Below are 13,195 nucleotides of genomic sequence, written 5' to 3'. Positions count from 1 at the left end.
TTCTACTGACCTAATCGATCATATTGTCTAGGTCAAGGCTTAAAAGCCAGTGCCAATTTTTTTCAAAAAAATGTCAAACTGCTACAAGTCTTCTGAAAGGGTTTCTACTTTAGGGAGACTATGTATGAAATGTAACCTTTCCCCCTCTGTCACTATAAAAGCCATTTTTGTGTTGATATCATTGCACAGCTGGAGGAAGGGGGAAGAACAGTCCTGTAACTTAATATCAAAATTTTCTGTTGTCAATGACAATTTATCAATTACCTGTTAGTTGACATTACAGTCCAAGCCATTTCACAAATAAAACCAAACAAACAAAGCACAGAACAAAAACAGGAAAAGGTAATTATATTTATTCATAGTGCAGAGATTAATATAAATGTAAGTGTTGAAATTCTTCCTCCAACACATGATCTAATCTATGCGGAACAGCATGTGTTTGACCTACCAACTGGTCTGTTTAAGAATTGCAAATCAATCAATCAATCAATAAATAAATAAATAAATAGGCAGCACATATGTTGTATGTTCTCCTTATGTCTGTTCGGGTTCTCTCCAGGGTTCTCCGACTTCCTCCGACCTTCAAAAACATGCACTTGGGTGAATTGATCAGTTCCAAATTGTCCGTAGGTGTGAGTGTGTGGATGAATTGTTCTTTGTCTTTCGTGTGGCTCCGCGGTGCACCCGCAACACACCCGGAGTGTCACTCGGTCGTTGCCGTAAGTCAGCTGGGATAGGGTCCAGCAACCCCAGTCAACTGTAAGAAGTCGAAGAAGCGGATAAGAAGGTGAATGAAAATAAATAAAACAAAAGAAGGACATAAATACAGTATGTGATTTGCTGGGATCACAAAGTGGTAACGATGAGGAAGCCTCCATGTCTGTGTGCTGCATGCATCAGTTTACATTCGATCATAGAAAACAAGCAGAAACATATCACAATGCTTTGCCATTAATCTCAAATCTAAATCAATTTTTTTCTTTTTATTCACATACAAACCCAGGTAACAGTAGGTTCACACTAACTGCCCAATTACCCATTCAACATTGGGCACTCACTCACAGATATAAACGAGCCGTCAGAAAGCCACAAGAAAACTAATTGGATTGAGAAAAAAATGAACAAGCATTTTGTCATTTGGTCAATACTAACAGCATGGATTGGGAGTTTTACATAAAATCTACTTAGACTTTGACAATAGGCAATTGACTTGGCCCTTGGGGGATAAATATGATCTCTGTTTATTTTGCCTTTCCTTTGGTTTCATTTTAAGTAAACACATTTTCAAGTGCAGGTGTAAAAAACTGAATCAAATGAAAAGAGGTCTCATAAAGGCTGCTTGAATGAAATGGTTGAAAAGATCTGATCAGTATGGTCAATCAAACACCCCCCCCCCCACACACACACACAGAGTTAAGATAATTCAAAACAAAGTCAAACAACTGTTAAAGGCTAAAATCAACAGACAGGTGTAATATGTATACATTTAAAATCTAACATAAACATATGCAAACACAGCTTTTGGATGAGCCAGAAAGTAGTCAAGAGCCATAATCTGCTGATTAAATTCAGATTTTCAGCATCTTTCTCAAACTTCTAAGTGTTTTCATTGTATTTCAAAAGGGTCAGAGCTCACACTGCAGCTTCACTGCACTATCTGTTCTTTGTTGCATCTCAGTTGAGTCATGCAGTCATTATTTTATTTGGCCAGAAATGCACAGCAGAATTTAGGTCTAGGATTAAGTCTTCATTCTCTGCAAAGGTTCAAATTAAACAACAGCATGACTGTTTATTAGTTTAAGAGATTTTGAAGTTAGTGTCTAAATCCTTTTAGCTAACATTTGGTCTCAAACACTCAAAGAACATTTTAGTCATTAGTGGCTATATGCAATCATTTATTTCTCCATTGCATTTACTTATTTTTGATGCTAAACTGTAGGAAACACGGGAGATAGAATTTGTAATGCTATGCAGGTGATAAAGAGAGAATTTGTCAAAGCATTTTCACTGAAAATGCCCATCTGGAATCTATTATCATGGTGAAAGAGAGAGGGTGAATTAATTATTAATATAGTTGTAATCTAATAACCCCAACAAATACCCTCAAAGATAGTGAAATAGTCAATACAGGTTAATTGGTTCATTTATATTATATTTATATTATTATATTAGATTATCATTACCTTTTTCCTGTCACATTTCACATGCTCTAGTTTTTAGTTGAGCTATTACATTAAAAAAAAACAATTTGCAATATCTAAGCAGTGTGACATTAGCAGCAGTATGTGTACAATTTACAAACAGTAGCTTTGACTTGGAAATAATACTGTTTGCCTACAGATGAAAATAATTTCAATGCTGAAGCTGATGCTAGAATGACCAAATATAGCGATATAGTGTAGTAATATAAAATTGATCAGAAATTTTACCTGTCTAACTAAATGGATTCAGTATCTGTCATTTGAGTCCTTCATCTGATGCTTGTGACAGTCTGCTGTGGTTTGTGTTAAATTATGATATTATTTAAAGAAAATGGTGATGTTATATTACTCTTATTATAAGAAAATTAATGTTTTAATGTTCATCTTTGTTTATACGTGGTTGTGGTAAAAATGGGAGTTATTAGCAATACCGTTATTTGGATATTTTATGATCTTCTGTGCCTGTTTAGAGGAAGTTCCAGGTTCGATACTGTCAAACAGCATTTGCACATGTGGGAGCATCACGAAGAGGGTGGTCTAGATTTGCTATTAAAAGGTGCTGCATTGTTGTGACTTAGATTATGTTTTCATATTACGACTCATTATTATTATTACTTATTATTATTAGAAGTAGTAGCAGTATAAGCCGGGGTAGTAGTATGATATTTAGTATTAATATTAATATTATTACATTTGTTATGATAAATAAAAATTACAACTTATTGTTTTTTTATCAGAAGAAAGAGACTTAATCAGAGACATTTCATTCCTGTGGAGACATATTCAGATTACCCACCAAGTGGGACTCCAATATTGTCTGGGACCTCAAGCTAAATAATATGCATACAATATATTACCTGTGCATTGAATATAATATAGACATAGACAGAAATGTAATCCACACCTGCTGCGTGCATGCACACAGACTCAGACACGGAGACACACACACATACACACACACATACACACACAGTAGCAGGTGCTCTCTGTTGGGTGTGGATGAAGACAGATGAGCAGTGATCATTCTCATTAGAGCAGTGATGAGCTCCTGCAAAGACATACACCTGGACCTGTGCACACCTGGGGAGACAAAAAGAAAGTGTGTGTGTGTGTGTGTGTGTGTGTGTGTGTGTGTGTGTGTGTGTGTGTGCGCGCGTGTGTGTGTGTGTGTATGTGAGTGTGTGCGCGCGTGTGTGCGCGTGCGCGTGCGTATGCCTGCGTGCGTGCGTGTGTGAGAGTGTGTGTGTGTGTGTGTGTGTGTGTGCGTGTGCGTGTGTGTGGGTGTGTGCGCGTGCCTAAAAAAAGTGTAAAATGAAGATAAGAAAAGCAAACAGAAAAATGAAAGTGATCTATCTATCCATCCATGTATCTATCTCTCTATTATCTGTGTGTCTGTCTATCTACAAAACAATAGACGAAAAATAAGTACATTAACTACTACATTTTGACAGAAACTGTAACATAATAAACACTGTATACTGTCAGTATGTTTGGGCTAAATGATGAGCATAAAAATATTAAAATAAACCAGAAAAAATCTAATGAAGTTAATCTTCATAACTATTATTAATTCTTAAACACTCAGATAAATTTAAGACAAACATGCTTTCCTTCTGTCAGTATTAGAGTGACATCCACCAAGCACAATGGTCACCAGCTATATTCCATCACAAGCTACATTATTTTTCAATGGTTGTTAGGGTACATGATTGAGAAGAGCGGGCGGGACAAAGTCATATAGGCAAACCTAAATTGTATTTTGATTGACGGATGCCGTCATCCAATTCCATTAGCTTTGTTCCTACACATCTTGGTGGTTGTTAATTCAATCTCAGCTGTGATGGAATGTAATTTGGTTAAAAAGGCCCTTATTAATATCTCCAGTATCATTTTCCAACAGTGATTGGTGGAGGGACTTTCATTACAGAACGAAATTATGGAGACAAGGTGGCATATAAATGGAGAGACATGGACAGGACTGGATGGAGATATTTGAGAGTATGGATACAGTATCTGACATCGTTAGATTCAGCAGATATAAATTCCACAACCTACAATTTTCATGTAGTTGGATATTTCCACTTTAGGGAATTTGACACGTTACTGAATATTGTACATTTTACTTTTGAAATTATCACATCACATGAAACACAGCTAAGCTGTATAAGTATACAATATCAACACTTCTCAATCTTTTTGGTTTGTAAATTTATGTCTTCCTGGTTCGCTTCATCATTATGAGATTTATTTTCTCTAGATTTCTTTCAAAAAACAGGCAAACATTGGTAAATGAATCTTATATTTAATTTAAAATGAAAGAGGACAAGCAATTATAATTGAAAAATCAAGAAAAAAACTAATTTGTTTTGGTTATTGTTTAACTTTTATTTCAAGTGTGATTATATATGATTTATTGCACTGCAACTATTTTGACTGGTTTCTCTCAAGTTATCTAACCTCAATGGGACAAACCTGGTGAAACAAAATAAAATACTGTGACTGTAAATGAAAGTTAAATGTAACTGTACAGCAACCACAGTGAAAAACAGCTAAAGATGTTCTACCTCTACTGTAATAATTGTTGTGAGCCTCTTTTTTTTGTATAATTTCACTTTTCATTCTGGCATTAGCGTATTTTGCTCCTGAAGCTGAATATTCTGAATTTGCTTGTGTTTGCAGGGATTTTATTTGTTACATGGAATTTTTACATCCCTGCATTGGTATTTTTACATAAGCAAAGTATCTGAATGCATTTTCTCCCACTGATATTATATGCAGACCTATCAAAACAAAGCCGTCACAGACACCAACTCCATTATATTAAGACACAGTCTATGCACTAGAGGATGTCTGACAACCATTTAGCTGTCAGCAAACATACTGTAATATGCAGTATAACAACAGAACATTATCCAAAAGGCTAAGGGTTCCCAAGAGAGAACACTATTCTTCCTTTTTATCCCTCTATAGGCCAGTGTTGTTATTACCTTCATGTCTGGATGCTCTCTTTTCGTTGTCTCTACATCTGAGCTGATTAGCACTGACAGAATGGAAACAGCCATTTTAAGTCTGACATGTCACACATCTGAAGATTATGTGTGCATTTTTAAGGTTATTGTCTTATATTTGTGGCAAATACAGTACCTGAAAATATATCATGGCTATCCTTTGTGTCAGTGTGTTGGTGTGTGTTTTTATACAGTGCAGTATTCTAACAAAACTGCTGCTGGTATATTATTTAGTAGTTGTGCTGCTGGTACACCCTGCCTCTTTACAAGTCTTTGCATTATCAAAAAAAATGTGTCTCCTGTGCTGACTTCAGGTCGCCCTGTAGATAGAAGAATGAATTTGTAATAGGTAATCATTAATTTTTGGCTGATTATATTTCAAACAGTCTACTCGTTTCTTTTACAGCTCTTGGACAGACATTTCTAGTCGCATCAACACTCTACATAGAGTATATGCCTCATTGTCTCCTCTCAAACTTCCAGCTACATCCTAACATTTCTTCTATGCTCGGCTCCCTGAATCAACCTTCGCCTGCTTCCTACTTGCATCTTCATGCCCTAACCATACTTGACTCCCTACTTTTCTTCTTCATCCCTCCCCTAGCTTATGCTCTTCTTCACTGTTCCAGGCCACCCCTCATCTCCAGTCCCATTCAGCCTTTCAGGATAAAGAGAATACAGAGGATCAGTTCTACTCAGTGACCTTTGGAGGTGGCCTTCAATCTAAAGGTATGGCAGGGGAGGCAGAGCTTAAAGAGATTTACTCGGGTTGCCTACAGAAGAGAAAAGAGATTTCTCCCCCTGTCAAATCTCAAGAGGAGCGAGGGAGAGGAGGAGAGTAGAAGAGAGGAGAGGAAAGGAGAGAAATTAAAGCATCTTCATGGATAGAGATTGCTGAGCACTTGGACATATGAGCACAGATAAGATGAAAAGAACAGTGAGCAAAGATGAGCCTGCTGCTCACAGTGAGGTAGCAGTCATTTTTAGCACATCTGGAAGCTGTGACCACTGAGGGGAGTGGACAGATGCACAGAAAAAATATAGAATTATAGAGATACATGGGGAGGGAAGATACGGATAAATAAATATCATTTAAAGACCAATGCAAAGGGTGCTGGAGAAAGGACAAACAGCAGGTAACAGCAGAAGAGACAAATACTTTCTATGGACTGCATGGAAAGTGGGAATGTTTAGTAGGAATTGCACCAAAGATGCATTGCTGTCATTAGGACAATTGAAGGTGAAACGCTGAAGATACACAGTTGTGAATGTGTCTATGAGTGTGCACAAAACTGTCCCATAAGTGGTCCCCTTGCAGGTGGCTTTTAATTTTGGACTAATTTGCATATATCCAATCAGGTAGAGTAATTGGGAGCGTGTGAGATAGCATTGGGAGACTGCACACACACAGACACACAGAGGGTGTTAGTCTGCCCCGGGATGCAACAAAAATTCATTGCAGATGGGCTGATGACACTGATTATTGTGACACTGAGTGATGGCTCTAATCAGCAAAATAATCTTCCTAATCAATTGACGTGAACCCACCTCTCCACGTCCATGGCTTCAATAAAACTCCTTGTCGGCACATGAAAGGCGTCAGTATTGGACCTGAGCATGAACAGCCTGAATCACAATTATTGACCTTGACAAGTAAAACAAAGCACGGTAGCAATAACTACACATGCAGAAACAAATTGTCACAGTAAAGGCAGATTAATAAACAATGTCTGTGATGTGATTTAGCATTTGGGTGACACTTGATTTTTTAATATTTAATGTCTAACTGTTGCAAAATATGTGGACTGAACAAATATCAAAATTCAGTGAGTTTTATTTACAACCATCCACCCCCACCCCACCCAAAAAAATAAAACAATAAAAATGGATGGATCTGACGTTAACATTAAATTAAATTAAATTAAATTTAAATTTTCATTATTTTGAAAAAAAATTTATTATAGCTATGCAATTAAAAAAACGTTCACCTCATCTTCATGAAGTGAAATGTTAACAAAAATGACATTTACAGTAAGACGTGAAATTAATTAGCACCTTCAGTTCATTCTGAAAACACCCCAGTGTGTCAAAGCTCCAACTTTTCAAACTAAAGATGTAAAGGATCAGCTGAGGGTTCAGTCTTATCTCTTCTTAGAAAACCTAAATTCTATTTCTGGTTCTTGTAATTTCTATATTACAAGATCTTATCTGGCTGCATCACATCCATACATTTCACTTGATGTTGATACTAACTGATGAATTACTGGGAATTGCTTATTTATTGATTTCTGATAACATAATGAAAAGTTGTTCGTAATGGAAAGGCTATCACTGCCTCCCCCACTACCCCCCCACTGCCTCTTTGTGACTGTCTGTGAGAATTAATGGATAAGTGCACATTTGTACAATCATCTGATAAACAAGATAAGAAAATAAGTTCTAGAAGGAAGTCCATTTACCCTTTGCTGTGCAAGTGGTTTTTAGTTATGCTTTCTTGTTAAAGAATGTCAAAGAACTCAAGCCATGTTCCTTTCCCTTAAAAAGCAAAAGCTGTAGAAGTTTAGAATTGTATTAAAACATTAATTTCAAGGATGCATGCTAGAAAAACAAATGAACTGTTAGATTCTAAAATATAACTGAATGGGAACAACTCCTTGGTGTATCTGATGATGAATTGGACTTGGAAGGATTTTAAATACCGGTAAATATTGTTAATTTTATTTCGGTATTGTGTTCATAGTTTACGTTGTCAATAAATGATTTTTATCATGGACGCACGTGTTTAACAATGTTTGTCACTTACAATGCTTTGTCTGAGCCGAGAAAAAGTGAAACAAAATTGTATACCGATTTTTAATCGAAAATTAGGGGTGCGCATTATACACGTGTGTATAGTCGAATAAATACGGTATATGTGAATGCATTTATATTCACTCAAAAGACATGACTAATTTACAGAAAGAGCTAAGGTGTATCAGTGAGACTTTCAGGAATATTTACATAAATCAGAAAGCTGCATCTTTTTGTTCTAGTACTATAGTTCAGCTGTGTTGCTTTCTCTGGGGGCATGATGAAAAATGCATATGGTTGGAATGACAGCTAATTTTGGGAAGAGTGACAGAGTTAGTGGATTGTAACACTCCAGAGAAGCCTAATCAAAAGGAGAAGGGTCGGCTTGAGAAGAGAGAAACACTGAGAAAACCTATAATTACCAACAGCCAAGCAAATGGGCCATCTAGGCACACAACCACTTAATTGGTAGTTAGGTTTTTCAGTGGAAAGGCACAAAAGAACCAGAGATAATTTCTTAATGGGGGCCTATTAAGTCTGAGGATCTGGCATTTAGGGCTCACATGGAGGCAAACACAAATAGATGCGGCACACACTAAAAACTCACACTGACAAACTCACACAAAACCTTGAAACTCAAGAAGACTCTGGCTATCCACTCAGATATTTCTTAATGGAAAACAAGAAAACTGGTAACTGCAGAAGAGGATCTCTGCTTTTATAAACTTTAGGTTACATTGTACTTTTTCATTTTTTGAATAGATATTAATTTTATACTTTATGTGTTATATGTGAAAAAAGCACCAGTGTGTATTATTTTTTCAATTTTCTCATATTGATACCTGATTCGGAGCAACCTTGAGTTGCAGACATTGTTGTTACACTCACAAGATAAACTCCCAAACTGTATGTTTAGAGGATATGTCTAGTATTTTATAAAGAAATGTATACATACTTTCCATGCTTAAATGTACAACATCTACAAATCCCAGAGCTTGTCAGACAGCCATGTCTCTGTGTGATCAGGCCATAGGTGGTAACCAAATCCTAATTGGTGCTGCAAGATGTAACAGGCCTATGACCACAAAGGGGAAATGATCACATGTCAGATGACAGGCTAACTGACATGTATAACTTGCCCCTCAAGATGGACAAGTCAACCCTGGACACGACACCCACTGTTGAGAAGCTCACAAACCAAATACCACAAGGGAAGCAGAACGCCACCACTTTTCATTAGAACTGTATCCATTTGGAGCTGACCAGACAGTTAAAACGTGGATCCTTTTCAGATCTGCTCCTTTTACAATACTGAGAAGGTCGCAGTTCCATTGGCAATGCATGCTGGCATGCATATGTGCCCCCACTTTTCAATGTGGATATTGGTCCCCTATAACTCAATGAGACAACCCCGTTCTACCAGTGGTCTACATAGATAATGTATAATGTTCTACCACACAAGGAGATAATTATTGACCCTGCAGTATGCCTTCTGTAGTTTGTAAGAACAGTCCAAATAGGGCAAATTGGGCATCCAATCTACCTGTCATTACCCAAATCATTTGATTTGCTGCCTCTGGACTTTGCTTTATAGTACTTTGCATGTTTTTGTGTTTATGTTGTTTTTTTACAGTATTTTCTGCACTATAAGGCTTCACTGGATTACAAGGTGCACCTTTAATGAATTGTTTATTTTATATTTTATATATAAGGCGCACCAGATTATAAGGCGCATTTAATAAAAAAATATTAAAATAGATTTTAAAAACTTGTGGCAGTAGTTGTGCTATCTGTCCACTAGCTAGAGCATTCATGACTGTGAGTACCTTTAGGCCCCGTCCACATGATGCCGGAACTTTTCGAAAATGCAACGTTTTTGTTGCGTATACACTTTCCGTCCACACGACAACACAGATATCCGGAACGAAAATGCAACTTTTTGAAAACGCTGGCCGAGGTGGATTTTTAAAAAAACGCTGGGTCTGCGTTGTCGTGTGGACGGTGTATCCGCAACTTTTTAAAAACGCTGACATCTTGCCTGAGACGAAAACCTCTGTGATGTCATATTTATGGGCCCGTGTGTTGTGACAACAAAACACGGAGGATTCCTATTGGATAAAATTTGACTCAATACTGCCACCACATGGTTTGGCATGCTTATAGCCGTCTTCGAAAACGCACTGGTGCGTTCACGTGTGAACGGAGATTTTTGGAAAACGCTGTCATGTGGACGCAAATCGTTTTCGATGCGTTTTGAAAAAGCTGCATTTTCAAAAAAATCCATCATCGTGTGGACAGGGCCTCAGCCAGCTGTGAACGGCTATTGTAATGTCAATGAGGCCATTCTGAGCCTCATCAAGGAAACCTGATCACTTTGCCATCTTAGAAAGAAGTCAACACACATATTAAAAAACCTGACATTAAAACTGGTTAAATTCATTACGAGTGGACCACTCAGTGCGAACAGGGCAGACTTTTTCCTGATCTGAAGTTTGAAGCAGATATATAAGCTCCGACGTTTGTCTTTGTTTATTAATTAAATATTGTTCGATCGACCGGTAGTCCAGTGGGAGGTGAGGTGCAGCTATTTGCTGCCTAAACAATTTTTTAACCAGTTTTTAATGTCAAGCTGCTAATTTACTGGCAAATGCGACGCTGTTTTACTCATAGAACTGACTTTCACATAGGAGTCTTACCCATGTGAATCTCACAGCACGTTGCTGCCAGACAGAACCCCCCCCAATGTGTTGTTTCAGGTATCAACTACATTTGCAAATCAATTGCAGCAGTCCAGACACCTTTGTCTAGCAGTGACTCAGCTCTTGAAATTTCAGAAAAGGCTGGAAGTTCAGCTTTGAGGGTCTTTCATTCACCTTTATGGCAGTTTCGCCGTGTGTTTCTGCAGACTAATAGAATGGACCGTCACTAAGACCAATTAAGATTAAAGTGGGTTATTTCCGGCGCCACGGTAGTTGGGAAATACTGAGATCAGTCAGTCAATTAACCTTTATTAATAGAATTGTTGAAAATTCCCTATGTTTTGCTACGTTATCGTAGCCGGTCACCGGTGTTCGAAGCAGCAGGCTACTCTGCCATCAAACAGCAGGTCAGTGAGACTGGGCACTTCGGCGACGCCCCCTTGACTACCGTTGTTAGAGGGCATAGTACAGCCCGAATACTGTCTGAGGGTGCCCCTGGTGGCATAGTGCAGCATGACTGCCGGCCAGACTGCCGGCTTTTTTTCAGCGATCTTGTTTTCATTTATTCATTCATTTTCATGTACCGCCGCTGTATCCGCCGTAGCAGGTCACAGGGAGCTGGAGCCTATCCCAGCAGGCATAGGGCGTGAGGCGGGGGACACTCTGGGCACGACGCCAGTGCACCGCGGAGCCACATACAAAGACATACAAACACGCACACAGACACTCACTCTTACGGGCAATTTGGGACCAGCCAATCAACCTGAAGCGCATGCTTTTGGAGTTGGGAGGAAGCCGGAGAACCGGGAGAGAACCCACGCAGACACAGGGAGAGCATGCGAACTCCACACAGAGCGGGACTCGAATCCGGACCCGCCGTATTGTGAGGCGACAGCGCTAACCACTGCGTCACCGTGCCGCACGCGATCTTTTGTAAAATATCTTTATTACCAATACTGGCCAATAAAGCAGATCTGATTCTGATTGTGATCATGACCTGCAGGTCGTAGAACTCTTCCACTATAAGATTGGGATATTAAAGAGGTACCCAGATAGCATTGATAGGGTTTTTGTTACCCTACTTTCTGTGAAGATGTCACACTCCATCATTTAATTCTCTAGTTCAGGACCTTTACTGGTTCAACTGAGAATCTGTATTGAAAGGCTCACATCTGCGGATCAAGGGGGAGGGGACCCAAAGAACCAGAAACAGTAGTGCTCTGTCTATTCCTGGTGGCAGCAATCAGTCAGCCATCTTCTAAGAGGTGAGCAACCTGGGAAAGTTTCACAAATTGTCCTGTATCAAAATCAGAGATGAGACAGCAGTTTATGCCAATGGACTACATGAAGATACATCACTTGGAAAGAAGAGGTAATATGTCCCCAAGCACCTACCTTTCCATCTAGCCACTTCAGCTGCTCGGCGTGGTTCATTGTCCTTCTGCTGCACTGAATCCTTAGTGAGGTTGCACTCCTCTGCATCATTGAAATGCAACACAACAACAGAAATGTACTGAGACTGTATAAAACTCTCAGATGAGACAAACATGGCACTCTGAAGAGGAGTCATGCCAGCTCTCCACTACACGTGGCAGTGGATCTGAGACATCTATTCAGTATGTACATTGCTTGTCCTTCCGCTCTAATTCCGTTTACCCCTTAGAAAAATATATAACAGAAAAGCTCTCTTCTACTGTTACTGTGCGCATTTTACTTAGTTAGATTCAGTGACGTGCGGTGAAGTTCATGGCTGGTGGGGCACCGACGTCATCATGATCACGTGATCAGATTTACAAAAATATGAACCTACAGTGTAGCTTATTCACCATTTAATTGGCAACACTGAGTGGGTTATGTTAAAGTCTCATAACAGAATTATTTACACATACAAACTGTAACACACAAATAAGCATATTTGATTAAAAAAACGTAATGTTGTTACCTACCTGTTAATATGTCAGGTTTGATTTGTAAATGAAGTCTGTGCACCGCTCCCTCTGAACAAACGCGTCAATTACTTCTTTGTAGAAATTGTCCGTATCTTCGTTGAGTTTGTAACATGTAATCCTCCATTTGAATAGGCGAGCAGAAAAAAAATTGCTGCACTTGAGTTAATGTAGATCGTCGCCTGCATTCGCTTATTCTTCGGCTGAGGAATCCCAAGATGAATCCCTGGGATCACAAGCGCCCCCTATCCATGAGGCCGGGTATTTTTGTGCCTCACCTAGAGCCTTTTCACAGCGGTTTCAGGACCGCTCAATTCAAGAAAGACATTACACACATGCAGCTGTTGACAAAAAAACACTGTATATTACATACATTAGCTAAATTAGTTAATAGAGCAAACGTGTTTCAACATTTTAATGGGGACATATAGATAGCATTACGGTCTCACTGTATAGCATACCAGCACAGCTATCTGAGCTAGTGCGCAATCCATGGTGAGGCACGGCTGGCTGGTGCCTCACCGCAGGTCTCTGCTCCATATTTCAGCAGT

The 13,195-nt window shown here is 38.8% G+C and overlaps 1 long non-coding RNA gene across 1 annotated transcript; it reads right to left on the bottom strand.

The window, feature by feature from the left end:
* Positions 1–388: 388 nt before the first annotated feature.
* LOC137603081 (uncharacterized) lies at positions 389–12,841 on the bottom strand. The gene is made up of 4 exons (XR_011037227.1): positions 12,645–12,841; positions 12,094–12,174; positions 11,869–11,995; positions 389–757 (listed from the first exon to the last, which is right to left on the bottom strand). It is a non-coding gene; the product is annotated as an uncharacterized lncRNA (long non-coding RNA).
* Positions 12,842–13,195: the final 354 nt, after the last annotated feature.

The sequence above is a fragment of the Antennarius striatus genome, chromosome 10 (assembly GCF_040054535.1).
Source record: "Antennarius striatus isolate MH-2024 chromosome 10, ASM4005453v1, whole genome shotgun sequence".
Classification (NCBI taxonomy): domain Eukaryota; kingdom Metazoa; phylum Chordata; class Actinopteri; order Lophiiformes; family Antennariidae; genus Antennarius; species Antennarius striatus.
The sequence above is the reverse complement of the archived record's forward strand: the minus strand, read 5'-3'. Positions and strand labels throughout refer to the sequence as shown.